We start from the raw sequence: 20,620 nt of genomic DNA, 5'->3' as shown, positions 1-20,620 counted from the left end.
CTCCATTGTGTAAATGTACCATATTTTTTTTTTAATCCATTCTTGGATCGAGGGGCATTTAGGTTGTTTCCAGGATCTGGCTATGACAAACAAAGCTGTTCTGAACATAGTTGAACACATGTCCTTGTGGCACGATTGAGCATCCTTTGGATATATACCTAAAAGTGGTATTACTGGGTCTTGAGGAAGGTTGTTTCCTAATTTTCTGAGAAATTGCCACACTGACATCCAAAGGGGCTGTACCAGCTTGCATTCCCACCAGCAATGCAGAAGTGTTCTCTTTACCTCACAAGTTCTCCAGCGTAAATTGTCATCAGTGTTTTGATCTTGGCCATTCTTACAGGTGTAAGAGGGAATCTCAGAGTTGTTTTGATTTGCATTTCTCTGGTGACTAAGGATGTTGAACATTTCCTTAAGTGTCTTTCAGCCATTTTAGATTTCTCTGTTGAGGGTTCTCTGTTTAGGTCTGTACTCCATTATTTTTATTGGATTATGTGATCTTTTGGTGTCCAATTTCTTGAGTTCTTTGTATATTTTGGAGATCAGACCTCTGTTTGATGTGGGTTTAGTGAAGATCTTTTCCCATTCTGTAGGCTGTTGTTTTGTCTTGCTGACCATGTCCTTTGCTTTACAGAAGCTTTTCGGTTTCAGGAGGTCCCATTTATCAATTGTTTTCTCTCAGTGTCTGTGCTGCGTAAGTGCAGGGATCTCAGGTCCACCATTGCCTAACAGAAAACACACTGCACAAGTTGTTACCCTATAGTGCACAGGGGGTCATAACAAGCAAAACCTTAGTATGTACTTGATATTGAAGCCTTTTCTCACGAACGCTTTCCATCTGTGGTTGACTAAACTGAGGATGGGTGAGCCCACAGTAATTGCTGCCAGTATAACCTCCAGAGATTATTTATTCCTTGAAGGCACACCTTTTATTTGTTTGTTTTTTGGTTACTCTTAGTTTTTAAGTTGGGGGGGATTTTTACTTTCATAAAAATGGGGCTATGAGGCATCCCTTATAAAGCTGAAAAGTTTGAAGTTATCGGCTAGCTGCGGAGGCTCACTCCTCACTCCGTGTAAGCTCACCATTTAGAAAAGTTGAAGCAGCAAAATTGCAAATACAATCTGGGCTACACAGTAAGCCCAGGCCAGCCTACAATACATAGCAAGACCTGGTTTCAAAAAATTAGAAAAAAATATTATTGCAATAAACATAAAGGCGTCTGTCTCTTTTATGTGGTCACATGGGAAGACATGCCAATCATTCTTTTTCCTGTCACAAAAATGTTGGGGAAAGATGAAACCATTGGAGATTTCTATGAAGCGTGTCTCATTTATTTGAGTTTTTCTTAGAATGCACGGAGAAAGGAACTCAGCGAGTTTTCCTTCGTGACTATTTTCTAAGGCACTGTTTCCCTGTGTAGCCCTGGCTGTCCAGGAACTAACTCTGTAGACCAGACTAGTCTTGAACTCTCAGAGATCCTCCTGCTTTTGCCTCCTGAGTGCTGGGATTAAAACAAACAAACAAATAAACAAAAAATCATGGACCACCACACCCAGCCATAGATTCAAGAAAAACTAAAGCAAAAAGACCAAGAGAAGATCCACCCCTTTCTTTTCTCACACCCTGCAGCAGAACGGCCCCAGGAGCCTGCTACCCTCTGCTCGCAAACCCACTCTATCTGAGGATATTGAACACAGGACACGGAAACGGTGTCTAAAGTGACTTGGGATTCTGGGGACATTCTTGGCTGAGACGCCCAATCACAGGATCAGCCCCAGGCCAGATTGTGAAAGAAGCTACGTGTCTCTGGGCGCCTCCATTCCTGAACCCCCACCTGCCCTTTCAACATCTGCTGCCCCCCAGGCGTCAACAGTCACAGGACTGTTCAAGCCTCCTCTCCGGCAGGACAGTCAGGCTCACAAAGGTCAGGGACTCGGCCAAGGTGGGCTCAGCTCAGCTCCGTTCCGAAAGCCTTTCCGGAGTAGACAGAAAGGCAAGGAAGATCATGGACAACTCTGGGAAGGGTGTCTCTAAGACATCTTTAAAGGAGAACAGGAAGCCGGCCATGGTTGTGTGCGCCTGTTGTCCCAGCACCTGAGAGGCAGTCTCAGCCATGGAGCTAGTCTGAGGTCATCTGGGTTACTTGAGCCCTGACAGAGGGCTCTGCATGTAGACCTGCAGATCCTAGTAGAGATGGTTGTGAGCCACCATGTGGGTGCTGGGAATTGAACTCAGGACCTCTGGAAGAGCAGCCAGGACTCTTCACAGATGAGCCATCTCTCCAGCCCCCAACGATGATGTCACCTTCAAAACAAGACTGTAAATTACATTCATGGAATATTTAAAAAAAAAAAAAAACAGGATCCCCAAGTGTAGACCTGGCTGGCCTGGTACTTCACTATGTAGTCCAAGTTGGCCTCAAAATGATAGTGAATGTCCTGGCTCTGTCTTGCTTACCAGTCTGCACCACAATACTCAGCTCAGCTACCAACATCTTGCTCATCCTGAGACCAGGCACACTTTCTATGTACCCGAAGGGGCGTATGGGGTGTATTGGGTAAATATTTGTCAGTCAAGAAAGGGATGAGTTGGTCACCAGTAGTTCAGGTGTTTGTGCGGGATCTATTTTGGAGTAGGGCCCTCCCTGAGCTGCCTGAATCTCACCTCAGGGATGACTGGTTTGCTGCCTGACCTCATCTGAACCAAGAAATGCCGGGAAAGGGATGAGTTTGCTATCTGGCTGCTGTTTCTCCATCTTGGGACACTCTTAAAAGTAAATGGTTTGCCACAGCTAGAGGAGGACTCAGAGTCAAAAAGGAAGTGAGTGACGGAGGGAGTGGCCAGCCTGCGAGTACGGACAGAGGCCCCTGGACAGGCAAGCTGTGACATTGAGCCATCCTACCCTCTGCATTTTGAGGGTCTCTGTGTCCCCTTCCCAAGAACACACTGAGTTCTTAGATGTCCAGCCCCCAGAGGCTGAAAGGGACTCTAGTTTCCTTGATCCTTCTGAAAAGGTGGAGAGGGCTGTTTTTACCCAGTCTCCGAGGTGAAAAGTGAGGCCATGTGCTGTCCCTTGGTTTGGGAAGAAAGGAAAGAAAGATGGTCTGGGGGCTGGAGAGACGGCTTGGTGGTTAAGAGCACTGACTGCTCTTCCAGGGGATCCAGGTTCAATTCCCACCACCCACATGGCAGCTCACAACTGTCTGCAATTCCAGTTCCAGGGGACCTTACACCCATGACAAAACACAAATGCAAATAAATTTAAGAAAGGAAGGAGGAAGGGAGAGAGAGAGAGTCTGAGAGTGACCAGAGTGGACAGTTGGCCTCAATGAAGTCTGTCTTGGAAGGGCACAGCCCTCTTCCTGGTAGGCAACTCCAAGATTCCTACCAACTGAACTAACTCACATTAGCTATGGGGGGGAACTGGGCTTATTTCTAATAACTGGTGATTCTATTTTCTTCCAAATTATCCATAGAAAGAAAATTTGTATGTTTCCATACACAGTGAGTGTGGGTGGATGGGGTGGAAAAATAGAGAGGGAGGGGAGAGGAAGGGAGGGGGCAATTTGAGACAGGATAGAGATATGTAGCTTGGTTGGCCTCAGACTCTCAGTGATTCTCCTGCCTCAGCTACCCCAATGCTAAGATTACAGGAGTGTGCCAGCAAAGCTGACCCACTCACTCAATAGCATTGAGCCTTGGAGAGGCAATCCATGCTGAGAAGCCTGGTTTTAAAGGGGCCCAGTCTGGAGGGCAGGCAGAAGCTGGGAGAAAGGTCGCCATCACTGTCAGCCTACCCCGATGACCCCAGATGGCAGAGAAAGCTCCAAAGTAGACTCATCACACTTGAGCAAAGTCTTGAGAATTTCAGTTGGTTTTCCTCTGGTTTCTCCTCTGGGGGGAGCTGGGGGCGGGGAATTATGGTTCTTTTCTGATGGGATTATCTGTATTGTTTAAACTTGAAAGCAGCTTGGTCTGCTTTTCAAAGAAGTGGAAAGAGTGAGATAAAAGCTCTGGAAGATTCCATTTCTATGGAGTCTCTGCACCTCTGCTGATAAGATCTCAGCCGGGGTGGAGGCAGCTGGGGAGCAGGAAGGACATCACCACCCCTCCACCCTCTTGGCAAAACACCTCAACTCTCAGTTTCACCTGGTCTAGTTATCTGTTAAAAAATGCCACACCTGGATAAAGGTCACGCATGACCCCCTCTGATCCTCCAGCCAATGAGGTGACTGTCCAGAGATTCCTCTCAGGGTTCAATCCGACGCACTAGGTCTCTGGCTCGGCCCTGTGGCCTGATTTCATCTCTGTGATTTTTGTGGTATGTTATCTTGAAGGTTTGTCATCAGAGAGCAGGGTGTCAGGGGAGGGTGGGGAGGGAGGAAAGAAGGCTGAGAATGAGGGAACACTGAGGCCCCGGGACGGGAGAGTAGGAAAAACCTTTGCAGGGGACCTGACCCTAACCTGCCCCTCCAAACGACAGAGTTTCTTTTCTCCTCGAGTCCAGTGTTGCTTTCAATGGCGGTGATGATAAAAACCCAGTTTCGCAAAGAGGTCTTTTTAATGTTGCAGTCCCACTAGGCGTCTCCGTCTTCATGAATTAACCCTGCCCGAGCACGCAGCCCGGGCGGTTAGACCCAGTGTGTGGAGGGTTTAAAGGAGCTCTCTTACTTAACACATAAGTACAGGGAACGCAATGAGAAGCCTTTGCTTGGGAACTGTCCGTTGAACAAGGGGGCTGTTTACTGGTCCAGGCAAGCAAGGCACAGCAGAGAGACCCCACTGAAGGTGACTCGCAGGCAGGAACAGGATGGGCAAGAGTGTGGAGCCCACTTCCGGGCATGTCGGCCCGCCAGCAAAGTAAACGAGCCCCATGTGCTCTGATGGCCTACTACACACGCCACACTGTCCACGTTGGTCCTATTCCTTAGAAGTTAGATAACTAAGGAGGGACAATGTGTTTTGTGACCTGTGACCCTTTTTATTCTGCTGAATACCAGGCCAAGAAAAGCCCAGTCTTCAGCAGAGCCTCCAGAATGGGCAGGCTTTGCCAGTACAGAGCATGGTTCTGTTACAGAGCAACCTTCTCCGTCCCCCAGAGGGAAGACAGGCTGGAGGTGACTCAGCAGACCGACACCTCGGGGTGAGGAAGAGCACCGAGCACCGCAACATGGGTAGGTGTTTGCTGGAGGTCACACAAGTCCCTAACACCCACGGGGTTTCCACGGACACCTTAGGCTTGGGCCAAATTCCAGTTATAAAAATATAACAATTAGAAATAGAAAAATAAATACACCTATTACCACTCTGCTAAAAATGCAAGCAGAATTTGGGCTTCTCTTTGTGTGTCTCTGTCTGTCTGTCTCTCTCTCTCTCGTGTGTATGTGTGTGTACACACGTGTGTGTGTGTGCGCGCACGTGCCTGCTAGAAATAGAACCCAGGTATTTGACCACTGAATTACATTTCTAGCCCTTATTATAATTTCGTTTTTCTTTTCTTTCTTTCTTTTTTTTTGTGTGGGGAGATTTTAGACAAGGTTTCTCTGTGTACCAGTCCTGGCTATCCTGGAACTCACTCTGTGGACCAGGCTGGCCTCTAACTCACTGAGGTTCACTCACCTCTGCCTCCCAAGAGCCGGGATTAAAGGCGTGCACCACTGCTGCCTGGTTCCCTTATTATAATTTCTTGATCAAAGATTTTTTTTTTTTTAGTTAGTCTCCTGTGCGCTGGAACCTGAAATCCTTCCGGCCTGTTCTTCCTCATTGCTGAGACAGGTGTGGTCCATCACCTCTGTGTCCCAAGAGTTTTGAAGGCCTCTTTCGAAGACAAGCACCTGGGAGGCCGAGTCGGGAGAATCACCACAAATTGAGGCCAGCATGATTGAAGCTGCTGAGGATTGCGTAGGAAGACACTCTTATAAAACCATGCGCACAAACACACCGAACCAGTGTTAATGTCACTCCTGCCTGCTCACCCTTGAAGTCAGGGTGGCTTCCCAGAATCCTTCAGAGTCCACTTACTCAGTTTGTTGACAGGCTGACCGAGCACACCTAAAAGATGAAGTCAGTGTCCAGCCCTCAGCTGCTGCTGCTGTTTGCAGAGGAAGCTCTTTTTTGTTGTTGTTTTTGTTTTGTTTTTTTGAGACAGGGTTTCTCTGTGTAACAGCCCTAGTTGTCCTGGAACTAGCTCTTATAGACCAGGCTGGCCTTGAACTCACAGAGACCCACCCGCCTCTACCTCCTGAGTGCTGGAGTGTAAAGGCGTGCGCCACCACTGCTGGTGCGAGGAAGCTCTTAAGAGCTCTGCCATGGCGGTCCAGACGCTGACTAGCCACACTAGCCCACTAGCCGGGACACAGAGCTCCGTGCGTTGCAGTGGGGGAAGAGCAGCCACCACCCTCAGGCCTCCCACTGAGTGAACCCAAGAGCCAGAGCACCCATTAAGAAATCATTTAACCCCTCCTCTCCTCACTTCCTTCATCAGCAAAAGATGAGTCAAGGATGCCCGTTCCCTAGGCTATTTGAAGGTGTACATCAAGGAGATATGAGTGGCCAGCCATACTTGTATTCCAGGTACTCGGGAGGCAGAGGCAGCTGGAAATCTACGACTTTGGGATCAGCCTGTTCTACATAGTAAGTTCCAGACCAGCCAGGGCTTCGTAGCCTGACACTGTCAAACACACACGCGCACACATGCACATTCACATACATGTGCACACACTGGCACGCACAAGCCCAGTTCTGGTAAGAGAGTGGTCACTGCTGTTCTTCCAGAAGACCTGACATTGGCTCCCAGCATTCACACTGGGAACCTGACATTGGAATTACAGAATACTCCAAGTCCAGCCCCAGGAATCCCACTACCCTCTTTTGGTTCCTGTATGGCACTCACATACCTGTGGCATATATACACATACTCACATAAATTACAATGTAAAAATAAACCTGAGAAAAAGGTGGAGTTTTTTTTAAGTATCTGTTATAACATGTCAGTTACGAAGTTAAACAGGTCATAGCAGCATACTGATAGTCTGTATTTATCTGACAAACTTGTTCCTGTACTTTGGATATCAGTATTTATCAATCCTTGAAGCAAGTGTTTGAGAGGCCTTCTCGCTGCGCCCCCTTTACAGAAGAGGAACTCGGAAGCTGAGAGGTGGAAATTGGTTCTGCCGATAAACAGCAGACCCGGGTTTCAGAATCTGCTCCTACCCCGAAACCCCATCACATCTGCGAATTTGGTGAATAACTGAGTAAATGAAACCTCAAAAGAAACCAAATTAGACTTCGCACACGAGTTAGCTCGGTGTTCTTCCTCCCCTCACCTGGTCGCTTTAGGAGATCAGCACGCCCTCCACACCGCTGGCTAAAGCGCTACCGGAGGAGAGGAACGAAGGGGAGGCGGCGTGTGGGAGGGGCTCACAGACTGGGAAGTAGGAAGCGTGGCCACACCGCAGTCCAAGGACTTGTCGGTAACGCTGTGCCCTGGCTGAGAAGGACTGTGTTCTGGCCGAGAGCGCCACCTACTGAACGACTGTCGCCACAGCTACAGCTCCGCTTCCAGGATGACTTAAGAAGTCACAAGGCTCCACAGACAGACTAGGACGAGCCAGCCAACCTACCCCGAAATGCCCTTGGACCTAAAGCTAAATTCTCATCCACACCATCTAGTGATAATCCCTCAGCAAGCTTTCTTGGACAGCGCTAAAGAATCGAGGAAAGATCTCAGGTACAACAGAGAGGACCCAGCTCCAGCTGAGTTTCACGGTCCGTGCATTGCTGTGGTCCAGTACATCTCCACAAAAACAAAACAGACCCAAACAGCTCAGCTGCTGCGCCTTTGTCACGTGCCTCACTCTCTTTTCACCTCCACTCAGCCAGTCAGGATCCACTGACCCGTTTCTCCATGCAAGCGTGCCCCTTGACAATGGTGAATGACCCGACCAAAGGCGGTCATCAAGGTTCCTGCTCTGCTGAGCTCCTAGGAGGCGGAGCAGGAACACTCAGGAAATAAACAAGTGCTTGACGGATTCCAGACAGCGATAAACGCTAGCGAGAAAGCCCAGGGGGAGATGGGACATCATCTGAAGCTAGCAATAATCGGTAATAGATCTGCTTCCCCTTCTGCCGGTTCCAACAGGTACTGTAGTCAGTTGGTGTCAAATTGTGAGTGACCACCCAGCTAGGGATGACAGCAAGTGAGCAAGTGCGGCACTAGGGATGGAAGCCAGGGCCTTGCACACTCAAGACAGGGAGTGAGCAAGTGCGGTGCTGGGGAGGGAAGCCAGGACCTTGCACACTCAAGACAGGGAGTGAGCAAGTGTGACGCTGGGGATGAAACCCAGGGCCTTGCACACACAAGACGGTGAGTGAGCAAGTGCGGTGCTGGGGATGGAAGCCAGGGCCTTGCACACACAAGACAAGTGTTCTACCACTGAGCCATATTCCTGAACTCTCTAGCAAGGCTGTAATTCTCTTCCTTTCTGGTCCAAAGCCTGTCTCTTTCCCCTACCTCAAGTTGACCAGGAGTCCAGAAGAGCAAGGCTGAGGTACTGGTTGGCATTGTGTCCAACATATGGTTTGAGACAGGTATGGTGGCATACACCTCTAATCCTAGCCACTCAGGAGGCTGAGGCAGGAGGATCTAGAACTCAGGTTAGTAAGGCCTTGTCTCATATAAAGAAAACCAGGTGGGCTGGAGAAACGACTCAGCTCAGCTAAGAATGCATAGTGCTCTCACAGAGGACGTGGGTTCGGTTCCCGGCGCCACAACCTCTTATAACTCCAGGTCCAGGGCATCCAATGCCTCTGGCCTCTGAAGACGCTGGTATGAATGTTCACACAGACACAAACATGTACATATAACTACAAATAATAAAAAATTAATCCTCCTCCAAGTTTGAGTCCAGCCTGGTCACAGGGCTAATTCCAGGACAACCAGAGCTACACAGCAAAACCTTGTCTTGAAACACAAACAACACCACTAATACTAATTCTAAACAAAGGCCATTAGAGAAAATCACAGCCAGTCAAAACGCAGAGCTGTGCAGCCTCGTCCCAACAGATGCATTCAGAACACACAGAAGGAACAGAGACTGTGAGAGCCAGAGGGGCAGGGAGTTTGCTGTGAAACTGTGTCAGAAACTACACACAAAGTCTCCCAACATGACTGCCTAAATGTGGGCTACACAAAGACGACAATAGAGTAATGGGGGGTTAGTGTGGTCGCAGGGGACCAATGCTACACAAAGAACTTCACCTACGAAGGAGAGCTGAGACGGGGAGAATTAGCTTTACCCAGGGAAGAGCACATGCGGCATACATTCAAGGAACCTCAAAAAGACCGAGCAGGCTGCATGTATGTGTATATGTGTATTATGTGTAATGTACTCACACAGGTAACATATATAATGTGTATATATCTATATATGCACATATAAAAGAACACTGAAAAAAGAGGTGATGGACTTGAAAGAGACCCAGGAGAGATATATGGGAGGTAGAGGGGAGTAAAGGGAAGGGGAAACTGAGGTAATTATAATCTCAAAAAATACATAATTATTTAAATCTTTTTTTATAAAGACAGTGTAACCCTCCCTGGCTGTCCTGAAACTTACTCTGTAGACCAGGCTGGCCTTGAACTCAGAAATCTACCTGCATCCTGGGTGCTGGGATTAGAGGTGTGTGCCACTACCACCTGGCTAAAAATAATTTTTAAAAGTAATAATAATAAAAAAGTCTTTTGTTGTAAAAGTTGTTTTCAATACTCAAATGTCAATGGCAGGACATTTGAGAAAAAGACAGCCTGGTGGTGGTGGCACATGCCATTAATCCCAGCACTCAGGAAGCAGAGATAGGCGGATCTCTGTGAGTTCGAAAGTCTACAGAGTGAGGTAGGCTCCAAAGCTACAGAGAAACCCTGTCTCAAAAAAAAAAAAAAAAAAAGAAAAAAAGAAAAGAAAAAAGGAAAAGTAAGGAGAAAAAGAAAGAGCCAAATGAGAATTGATGTGGTTCTCTCATTCTGCTGGTCACTGCTGCTTTGTTTTGTTTGTCTGAGACAGGGTCTTACGTATCCCAGGTGGACTGAAAGTGGCCGTGTAGCTGACTCCCATCTCCCGAGAGCCGGAATTGTACATCTAGGGATGTGGGAAGCAAGGCGGGGCTGGAGCATGGGCTAGCTTCGGCACACCAGCCCAGCAACAGCATGTCCTGTCTCCTATGTTATTAATCAGAGTCCTCTTATGAGCCAGTCTGGGATTGAAGGCCTGACATCCCAGCTGCTTAGCAGGGGGGCCAGAGGATTGCACATTCAGAGCTATCTTGAGAAATTTAGAGAAACTCTGTCTCAAAGTTTTTATTTTGTTTGCTTTTTTTTTCTGTTTCAAAAGGCTTTATTTTTGCTTGGTCCAAGACTTGAGAGGGGCTCCGGGGCATTACAAAGCTGCCTAGTGGCTTCTTGAGAGGTTTGGGTGAAGGTCCTGAGGTGGGCTGGTGCAGAGGTGGGAGCCCCTAGAAGGAGAGGCCTCCTAGTCATGCTTGAGAGTGAGCCGCTCAAAGAGGTACTCGCCCAGAGATGCCTGGGGCTCAGCAGCCAACCTGCGGAGGTTGGTCAGGTGGTTGCCCATCTTCTTGATGACCTTCACCTCCTCATCCAGGAAGTGGTTTTCAAGGAAGTCACAGAGATGAGGATCTGTGCAGGCAGAGCCCAGGGAATGAAGTTCCCTGGTTCAAGTTCTTTTCCAAGGCCAGAGCAGCTTCCATGGCCTCCTGGGTTTTACCCCACTCATCTTGAGATGGCTTCTCCTGAAAGAGTGCACAGCCTCCGCGATCTTCTGCAACTTGAGGAGACACTCGGCGCCCTTGCGCTTCTCCTCGGCCAATTCGCGGAAGAAGTGGCCTACACCCTCCAGAGCCACATCATCCGGATCGAAATAGTAGCCCAGAGAGAGGTCGGTGTAGGAGGCCTGCAGGTGCAGGTTGACCAGGCGGTTCACGGCAGCCTCCACTTCGGTGGAATAATTCTGACGAATCTGGGAGGTCATGGCTGAGATGCAGTCTGGAGCTACCGGCAAATAGACAGTTTGGTTGGTCCTGGGAGCAGAGGCTGCGACTGCAGATGAGGAGCAGTGGAAGCTAACAAAGGGAGGCCCCGGGTCTGTTCCGTCCAAATACTGTTGAAGCATGACACCGATCCATGGGATCTCCGAAGGCTGCTCTGCTTTTTTTTTTTTTTTTTTTTTTTTTTTTTTTTTTTTTTTTTTAAGATTAAAGGGAGCTAGAGATGTGTCCTGGTGGAAGAATGTTCCTGCAAATGTAACCAACTGTACCAAAAATTAAAAATTGCTGGGTGGTGGTGGTGCACGCCTTTAATCCCAGCACTTGGGAGGCAGAGGCAGGTGGATCTCGGTGAATTCAAGGCCAACCTTGAGTGAGTTCCAGGACAGGCAGGGCTGTTACACAGAGAAACCCTATCTCAGAAAACAAAAACAAACAAAAAATTTAAAAATACTTTATGCATAAAATAAAGTTCGATTGTATTTCTCACTTACCTTGCAATCTTCATGCACACACACGAGCATACACACACACAGGCATGCACACTAGCATGCACGCACACACCCTCTTACTTTTGATTTTATCCTATCGACTGATGGTATGACTCAGTGGTAGAACACTTTCCTGGCAGATGAGAGCCCCTGGGTTCTGTCCCCAGCACCACAACAGAAAGAACAATCAAGGGAGGAGAACAATAGGCTATGCCTTATCATGACTAGACTAGGATCGTGACAGGGGAAAGCTGGGGTCTTCTGCAGTCCCCATGTTTCCACGCCCCATGAGCGATGAAGCTTCCAGCTATGTGCTCTGTTGTGAAGACTTCTTTCGGATCATCTTTCTGTCCTAGAAACATGTTTGCAGGTAGCTGAGTTGACAGGCTGATTCAATACACACAGTAGCAGGGATCTGGGGAATTCTGAAACATTCGAAAAAGTAGACATGCAATAAAATAGGCATTTAATTAGCCCTTAATTAGAGACGCCAAAACACAATAGTCTGTGAAAACTGTTCATTGTTCAAACCCCGTGTGAAAAGCTGTAGTTTCTGAGCCTGCCCCATGCACAAGGGGCGACTCTGACTAATTCTCTCCCCACTGACGCCCTCCGCTCCCATCTGTCCAAACATTGCCATCTGAATTTCTATAGAAAAGGCTTATTTTAAAACTCTGGTTTTCCCATTTTCATTTTACTGTGCTCTGAAAATACACATACTTCTCCTGAAAAGGTGTTAATTTCAGCTCAGGCGTAACTGTCCCTCGCATGTAAAAATGGATACACTTACGTGATCCATACTCTGGTTCTTATGAATTACGAGGAGACACAGACAGGGGTGGAGACAGAGAGGTACGACCCAAGAGAACCAAGGCAAAGAAAAATGATTTTCAATTTTTTAACATTTGCTTAGTTGTTTAGTAAGTGTGTGTGTGTGTGTGTGTGTGTGTGTGTGTGTGTGTGTCGTGGTGCACGTATGGCGATCAGAGGACGACCTGAAGAAACTGGGTGAACCCTTTCACTGTGTGTGTTCTGGGGACTGAACTCAGGTTATCAGGCTGAGCCCCGAGTGTCTTTACCCACTGAGCCATCCTGCCTGCCCTCTCACAGCTTTAATGTAGTAAGGACCAAGCTGGTCTTCCCTTGACTTTGAGGCTGTACGATCAGGAATGCAGGAAAGAAAAGCAGTGCAAATCTTTTCAACATGAAGTCTGGTGGGGAGAGGGTGGGAAGTCAGAAACAAAGCTTCGCTGTAGGTCACCGTGAACTGCAGTACAGAGACAAGGCAGCCAGGGAGCCATTTGTTTATTTACTTATTTAGCAGTAGGCTCGTACATATTCCAGGCTGGCTTCAAATTCGCTTTACACCGAGAGATGACTTTGGGGTTCCTCGCTCCTGTCTCCTCTTCATTAGTGCTAGGGTTATAGGTGTGAGCTACCAAATCCGGTTTACACGGTGCTGGGCATCGAACCCAGGGCTTCAAGGATCTAAGGCAAGCACTGTTCCGACTGAGCCACATCCCCAGCCACAAAGAGGAATTCTTTGAGCAGATTCAGGGAGAAGTCCAGGCTTTCTCTTTAGTCTTAGTCTAGCAAGTACGGGCGTTTGGATAAGAGTTCAGAAATGAGCCAAGATAAGCAAGGCTTGGCTACTGAATTACAAAATGAAGTGTGAACAAAAATTGTAGGAAACTCACACTGAAGGAGGATGGAAAACGTTTAAACACAGTTTGAAAATCTCTCATCTCTTACATCCCTACCGAAGTTTCCCCTCTCTCCCTTCCCCCAGTCTTCCCCTGCCACTCCTCCTCTTCCCCGGATCCACCCCCCCCTTCTCCCCTCAGAAAAAAGAAGGCCTCCCAGGGACAACAACCAAACATGGCATAATGTGCTACAATAAGACCAATATATGCCGTCCCATCAAGGCTGGACACAGCAACCCAGCGGGAGGAAAAGGGTCCCATAAGTAGGCAAAGCGTCAGCAACCCTTCACTCCCACCATTAGGACACAAGAACACTAAGCTACTTAGCCACAACACATATACAGGGGACCTAGGTCAGAGTGGCACAGGCTCCCTGGCCTCTTTCAGTCCCCATGAATCCTGGTCAGTTCTGTGGACCACTTTCTCACGATGTCCCTGACCCTTCTGAGTCCTCCTCCTCCTCCACAGGACTCCCTAAGTTTCACCTGTAGATTGGCTGTGAGTTGCTTCATCTGGTCCTATCAGTTGCTAGATGAAGTCTCTCTGGTCTCTTTGATGAGGATTTTGCTAGGCTCTGGTCTCAGAACACTCCGTAGGCAGGACAAACTGTAGGTCAAAGGTTTTGTGGCTGAGTTGGGGTCCCAACCCTCCACTTGTGGCCTTGCCTGGTTACAGAGATGGCCTGTGTTCAGGTTCCATGTCCCCCATTCCCAGGGGTCTCTGCAAGGGTTACTGCCACAGATTCCATGAAGTTTCCACTGCACTGGGTTTCCCCCTCACCTCCAAACCCCCCCCAATTCCAGTGGTTTCTCCCATCATCCCCAACCCCCCATTGATCCCTCCTGTTCCAACCCAGCCCGCCTCTGTTCCACCAGCAAAATATCCTCTCTCCCCTTCCTGGGAGACCCACAAGTCCCCCATAAGCTCTCCTTGTTACCTAGCCTCTCTGGGTCTGTGGATTGTAGCATGGCTATCTTTTACTTTACAGCTAATAACCACGTGTGAGTGAGGACATGCCACGTTTGTCCTTCTGGATCTGGGTTACCTCGCTCAGAAAAATATGGAATGCTTCATGAATTTGCATGTCATCGTTGTGCTGGGGCCATGCTAATCTTCTGTGCATTGTTCCAGTGTTAGTGTATGTACTACAGAAGCAAGTACTCGTTTCTTTCTAGATAGGATTCCATGTAGTCCAGGCTGGCTTTAATCTTTCTTTGTAGCTGAAACTACATTTGCATTCTTGATTCGCCTGCCTCCATCAGCCAAGTGATTACAGACATATGTCACCCTGCCCAGCTTAGAAAAGGATACTTTTAGCAAAGGAAGAAGAAAACAATTGGAAGGCACCAGAATAAAGAAAATGAATAACAAAAAACCGTAGTTAAGAAAAGGGTAGAGCCAGGTATGGAGGCTCAGTAACCTGGTGCTTGGAAGTAGGCATGGAGGGTCAGAGTCCAAGGTCATTTCTGCCCGTGGGAAAGCCAGTGCTCTGCCCATGCTCTGCTCTGCTCACCCTGTGCCTCCTTTCCCACCCCGCCTGCTCCTGTCCAGCAAGTGCAGTCCTGTGAAGGAGGCTTCAGGTGACCGCACCCTGGATTTACCACTGCTCTTCTCTGGTCGTTTTCCTCCGTGTGAAGTCTCCTCTGGACGTCTGTCCCAGCGTTGTTGGCATTCCCTCTCACAGTGAAACCCCGTGGAAAGAACGGGAAGAGAGAGCCAGAAGAAAAGACATCTCTTCATAGCTCTCTCTCCAAAGAACAATGGTAGTGGACCCCATGTTTGTGTTTCCTTGTGGTGGGGCCTGGCTATGTAGCCCAGACTTGCCGTGAACTCAAGATACTGCAGCCTAAATCTCCTTAGTAATGGGATTACTGGCCTGAACCAAGATGCCTAGTTTAAGACTCTGAACCTAGGCGACCTAGAAGGTGGTTTCTGAGACTTTGCCAGCAGGGGGCGCTGTGGTGCCACTAGTTCCCGGGGAGTGCCTGGAAGGCAGCCATCTGCAGATGGAGCCACACAGATTTCCAGGGCATTAAATATTGGCAGGAGAGGAGGGCTGCAGGCAAGAGGCTTGATATTAAGAATGATTAGCTAGGAGGGACTGGGTAGACTCTACAATGGTTAGGGTGCAGTTCATAACCACAATTTTTATTCAACCGTAAAAAAAAATGAAATTATGATACTTGCAGGAAAATAGATGTAGACGGAAATCCTCATGTTAAGCAAGAATAATCCAGACTCAGAAAGAATGAGTGTTTTCTCAAACAGAGAACCGAGATTTAAAACGTGTGTGTGTGTGTGTGTAGGCGCGTGCGTGCACGTGCGCATATATGTGTATGCATTCATATGTGTTTGTTTGCAGGTTATAAAACTAGAAAGGGGAATGGGAGAGGGAAGGAGAGATCATAAGGAGTGGGAAATGCCATGGCGAGAGGTCAAGGGTACATGTGAGAAGGCAGCAGGAGCTCGGCCGTGGTGAGGGAAGGAGGACAGATGGAGGAGGGCAGAATGAAAACCTTAGCATGTGTGACAGAAGACGCTATGGTGGACCCCATATTTTGTGTGTTCATCTAAACAATAACAACAACAATAATCAGCTTGGACCCTGACAAGTTTGGTGCCGAGGGGTTTTGACCGGAAGTGGCCTGCCCGAGGCAGAGGCAAGCCTCTTTTGAAGGTGGACCCCTTTCTCCTCCAAGGATAGCACAGCCTGGGAATCCAGGGACACCATTTGCATACGAGTTGGTAATGATCTGATATTACAGATGAAGCTGTCCCATAAGGTGGTATCCAGCTCACCACAGAATTCCTTCTAGAACTTTCTAGAACATTTCTGAAAGCAATTTAGGGAAAGTGCTCTCATTGTCTAGTTTTGTCTTGTGTCACACCCACTGAGGGAACCCTGAAGAAGACAGCACTGGTCTTGGGAATTTTCCCCTGGGGTAGCTACCTGCTTGGCCTCCGAGTCCCTGTGTGAGTGCTGGGTGACTCCCAGAGCTGGCACACTCACTTCATGTCGACAGTGTCCTAGACATACAAACCCTTGCTCTGTATTTATTTATGCTCCGTATCTTACTGAATCTGTCACATTTTATGCTAACACATCTGCCATGCACACAGCCTGCATCACTTACTGCAAGCATAAAGGATATTGTCAAACTTGGTGCCTCTTCTTCCCGAGGAACTCCACACCCTGGCCAGAGGCCTCTCCCTCACTTTGAACCCCAATGCCAGAGATGCCTCAAATGTCTGACCACGGATTCTCTTCCCTCCCTGCTAATGCCAAAACTGAGCTGAGAAATGTGTGCCCCTCTGCTCAGTTCCAATGGCTGCTTCCATTGTCTCTGAAGCCAGAGGACCGATTTGGCTGCGGATGCCCAGAGACAGGAGGTGAGGGCTGGCTCCAGGGCCTCTGAACCTCTGCTTCTGGCCTCTGAGAGCACCTGCACTCATGCACACACACCCATACACACAGTTAACAATAACAAAAACAATCTCACAAAAAAACATTTAAGGGCTGCTATAGGCTATTCTTCCAGAGGTCCTGAGTTCAATTCCCAGCAACCGCGTGGTGGCTCACAACCATCTGTAATGAGATCTGGTGCCCTCTTCTGGCCCGCAGGCATACATGGAGGCAGAACACTTCGTACATAATAAATAAATAAATCTTAAAAAAAAAAAAACATTTAAAACACGCCACACAGACACACACACACAATCGGCTGAGAATGATTGTGTTAGGAAGGGCACCCAGTGAGGAGGGAGGTACTGCCAATGATCCTGAAATCCTGCAACTTTAGGAAGAAACTTGAACCCCATGCAAGGAATTTTAGATTGTAAACTAAATCATAGATGAATTTAATAGATGATTTTTGTTGTTCTTCTTGTTTTTTTGCAAAATCAACCTGGAACTGAAGACTAGGGTGTGTCTGATGAGAAATAGTGGACTTCAAATCAGCATAATCTAGAGGGAGGCTAACACAGTTGTCCAGGCAACAGATGGTGAAGGGCTCAGGATGCAAAGGGAGGAATGTTTACAGCTCAAGGGTGAACTGGGTGGGAGAGAGAAGACTCAAAGAAGCCCAAGTTTCGCTGGTTTCCTTGACCAAATGCATCTGTGCACGTTCACCCAGAGGACCGTGAATAGCAACAGAAGTAGTTAGGGTCGAGTAAAACGATGAGCTGAGTTTCACGCTCTTAAGGTTTGGCCTGAAGATGGGATGTCTAAGAAGAGAAGGTCAAGGAGAGTGGTCAGGTGTTACACAGCGAAGGACATCCTTTGAGTTAACTCATCAGCTGTGCATAGATTGAAAGACCTGGGTGAAGCTAAAAAGCCATGTTTGCTCGGCAGGGCATTCTGCTAAGCATGAAGAATGGAGAACCCCGATCAAGCCTCACCGTGACTGGTATCCACTTGAGTTCCAGAGACGACATTCTGAGTATCACAGGGCTCCCACAACGCAGAGGGAGGCAGCCTCCTGGCCACTGCTGCTTTTGCTCTATGGTCTTGTCTTTGGGTTAGTGTTGACTGTCATCCTGGTAGGGCCTGAGAGATGGGCTTCTGGGTAAGTCTTTGAGGGTTACCTTTGTTATGCTAACTGGGGTGGAACCTTTCCCTGTTTAGATCCTGCACTGTTTAAGTGGACTGAGAGAGCAGAGCAGAGACATACGTCTTCATTGCTATTCTATCAGCAACAGAAATGTCCATTGTAATGCCGGAGCGCAGGGACGTCCACCTCAGTCTTGCCCAGTCTCCCTCCCCCTCCCGTCTCTCTCACCTTTCTCTCCACCCTGCTCTCTTTGTCTGGCTACTTCAGAGGCCTATTGATTCGTGCTTTCCTTCAGCCTCCAGGGGGGTCGACCTGGGCACCTCTTCCACACTCAGCTCCACTCCAGAGGACTCTGAGTTTCCGCTGCTCCTCCACCAGTCTTCTGTAGAGGTTCTGAGAGTAGCAGGCATAAAAGACAGGGCAAGGGGACCTGGGGACCTGGGGACCTGGTACTGAGCACTTTCTGAACCTGTTTTGCTTCCTTTTTTTAAAAAAATTATTTATTTATTTATTAAAGATTTCTGTCTCCTCCCCGCCACCACCTCCCATTTCCCTTCCCCTCCCCCAATCAATTCCCCCTCCCTCTTCTTCCCTAAGATCATTCAGGGTTCCCTGCCCTGTGGGTAGTCCAAGGACCTCCCACCTCCTTCCAGGTCTAGTAAGGTGAGCATCCAAACTGCCTAGGCTCCCACAAAGCCAGTACGTGCTTTAGGATCAAAACCCAGTGCCATTGTTCTTGACTTCTCAGCAGTCCTCATTGTCCGCTATGTTCAGCGAGTCTGGTTTTATCCCATGCTTTTTCAGACCCAGTCCAGCTGGCCTTGGTGAGTTCCCGATAGAACATCCTCATTGTCTCAGTGTGTGGGTGCACCCCCTCGCGGTCCTGAGTTCCTTGCTCGTGCTCTCTCTCTCCTTCTGCTCCTGATTTGGACCTTGGGGTTTCAGTCCAGTACTCCAATGTGGGACTCTGTCTCTGTCTCCTTTCATCGCCTGATGAAGGTTAATATCCAGGAGGATGCCTATATGTTTTTCGTTGGGTTCACCTTCTTATTTAGCTTCTCTAGGATCATGAATTATAGGCTCAATGTCCTTTATTTATGGCTAGAAACCAAATATGAGTGAGTACATCCCATGTTCCTCTTTTTGGGTCTGGCTTACCTCACTCAGGATAGTGTTTTCTATTTCCATCCACCTGCTTTGCTTCCTTGATCCCTTTACCCAGCATTCCAATGGGTATGATGGACTAGATGTGTCCACCTGCAATACCCCGTGATGGTGAGTCAGTCTCTCTCTCTCTCTCTCTCTCTCTCTCTCTCTCTCTCTCTTTCTCTCTCAATTTGGGAATTTCATACAATGCACCCTGATCACACTCACTTCCCGTTCCTCCCAGGTCCACCCTCCCACCCCTATACACTCCTCCAAAAAAAGAAAACAAAATCCATCAGGTTCAGTTTTGTTGCCCATACACTATTGGAGTATGGCTAAACTCCCAGTGGTCATCCCCTTAAAGAAAACTGAGTCCTTCCCCACCCACCCCCCACTCCCAGAATCCGTTAGCTGTGAAAAGCTACACTTCCGCTTCTTTATCACAGTTTTTAAGGACTTTCTTCAATAGCATTGAACTGTTTCTGAACTGTTTCTTTTTCGGGGGGGGGGGAGCGGGAGGGGGCCACAGATGTCTTCGGTGTCTCTCATTTTCAACTATGAGTCTGCAGTCATCACTACCACGGCAAAGCAAGGTTCCTTGCCCTTAATAGCCAGGGGCAGCATGGCTCGTGGACTTCCATCTGGCCTTTGATGGCAGCACAGACCATGGAGGTCTTTCGAGGAAGCCCAATCCAGAAAACAAGCCTTTCTCCAGCACAGCTGCCTTGTCTCTAGTTCCCTCTTTCTCCTGCTGGCTCCCTGCTCTTCCACTCTGTTCCGCCAGCCTTCCCTCATCTCCCTGCACATTACTCAACGCAGTGGCATTGCCAGCTGCAGTGTGTCACAAAGTATCTGCTTTCCCCACGCAAACACTTACTGCAACAGTCATTGATCTGGTTCAAGGTTTCTGGTTTCTGAAGCACCACAAATCCTGGGCTAGCGCTGGGAGTCCTCTAGGATATCTTGTTACTCAGGATCAGGGTGAAGTAACAGCCGGGAGGGTGTCAGGCGACAACACCTCTCTGCTCTGGCTGCCGGCTATCCTCCTGGCTCACCGGTACAACTGTGATGGTAAAGCTTAATTTCCTAGTTTTCAACTGGATTGGGATGAGAAGCTCTAAATTTAGCTAAGCACAGGTCTGTGACGATGGTTCCAGAAAGAGTTAGGTAAGAAGGTGAGACCGGCACTGAACAGCAGCAGTGCTCTCCCTGAGGCTGGGGGCTCGGGTGGAAGGAGGAAGCCCAGAATGCATGCAGGCTCTCCCACCCGCTGTAATCCTGGTCCACTACACCGTGCTCAGCCTGCGGCGCCGTGATGGACTGGGTCTCCTAAAGCAACGAGCCACAAACTGTTCCTCCTTTAAGCTGTGTTTCGTCACAACGATGCAAAGACCAGCACAGCCCCCTGAGCAGCAGGTTAGAAGGACGGTGAGCCCCATTGGGGAGGCAGAGGAGCCTGGACATCCCACTTGGGCTTCCTCAGCAGGCCGCTCTGCTTTCTCTAGTCTCCAGGCATGCGTTTTCATTGCGCTTGTCACAGCTTGGAGACTGGCTGTCTCTGCTCTGTAGACACCATGACACTGAAGATATCTGAACACTTGTGAGATTGCTTTTCTTCAGTGCAGGGGATGAAGTCCAGGCCTCATACATGCCAGAGAGGGGTTCCACGGGCCA

General features: G+C 48.5%; 1 long non-coding RNA gene, 1 other non-coding gene and 1 pseudogene across 3 annotated transcripts in view; all 3 read right to left on the bottom strand.

The window, feature by feature from the left end:
* Positions 1–20,620, bottom strand: part of LOC126513379 (uncharacterized) — a 1,096,546-nt gene that overhangs the window by 638,743 nt on the left and 437,183 nt on the right. The window lies entirely within an intron of this gene.
* LOC126513373 (ferritin light chain 1-like) lies at positions 10,528–11,073 on the bottom strand (annotated as a pseudogene).
* Positions 14,305–14,411, bottom strand: LOC126513427 (U6 spliceosomal RNA). Its single transcript, XR_007595331.1, has one exon. It is a non-coding gene; the product is annotated as a U6 spliceosomal RNA (small nuclear RNA).

The sequence above is a fragment of the Alexandromys fortis genome, unplaced genomic scaffold (genome assembly GCF_014885135.2).
Source record: "Alexandromys fortis isolate MF-2015 unplaced genomic scaffold, M_Fortis_MF-2015_v1.1 scaffold_74, whole genome shotgun sequence".
Lineage (NCBI taxonomy): Eukaryota > Metazoa > Chordata > Mammalia > Rodentia > Cricetidae > Alexandromys > Alexandromys fortis.
This window is presented reverse-complemented; position numbering and strand designations above follow the sequence as displayed.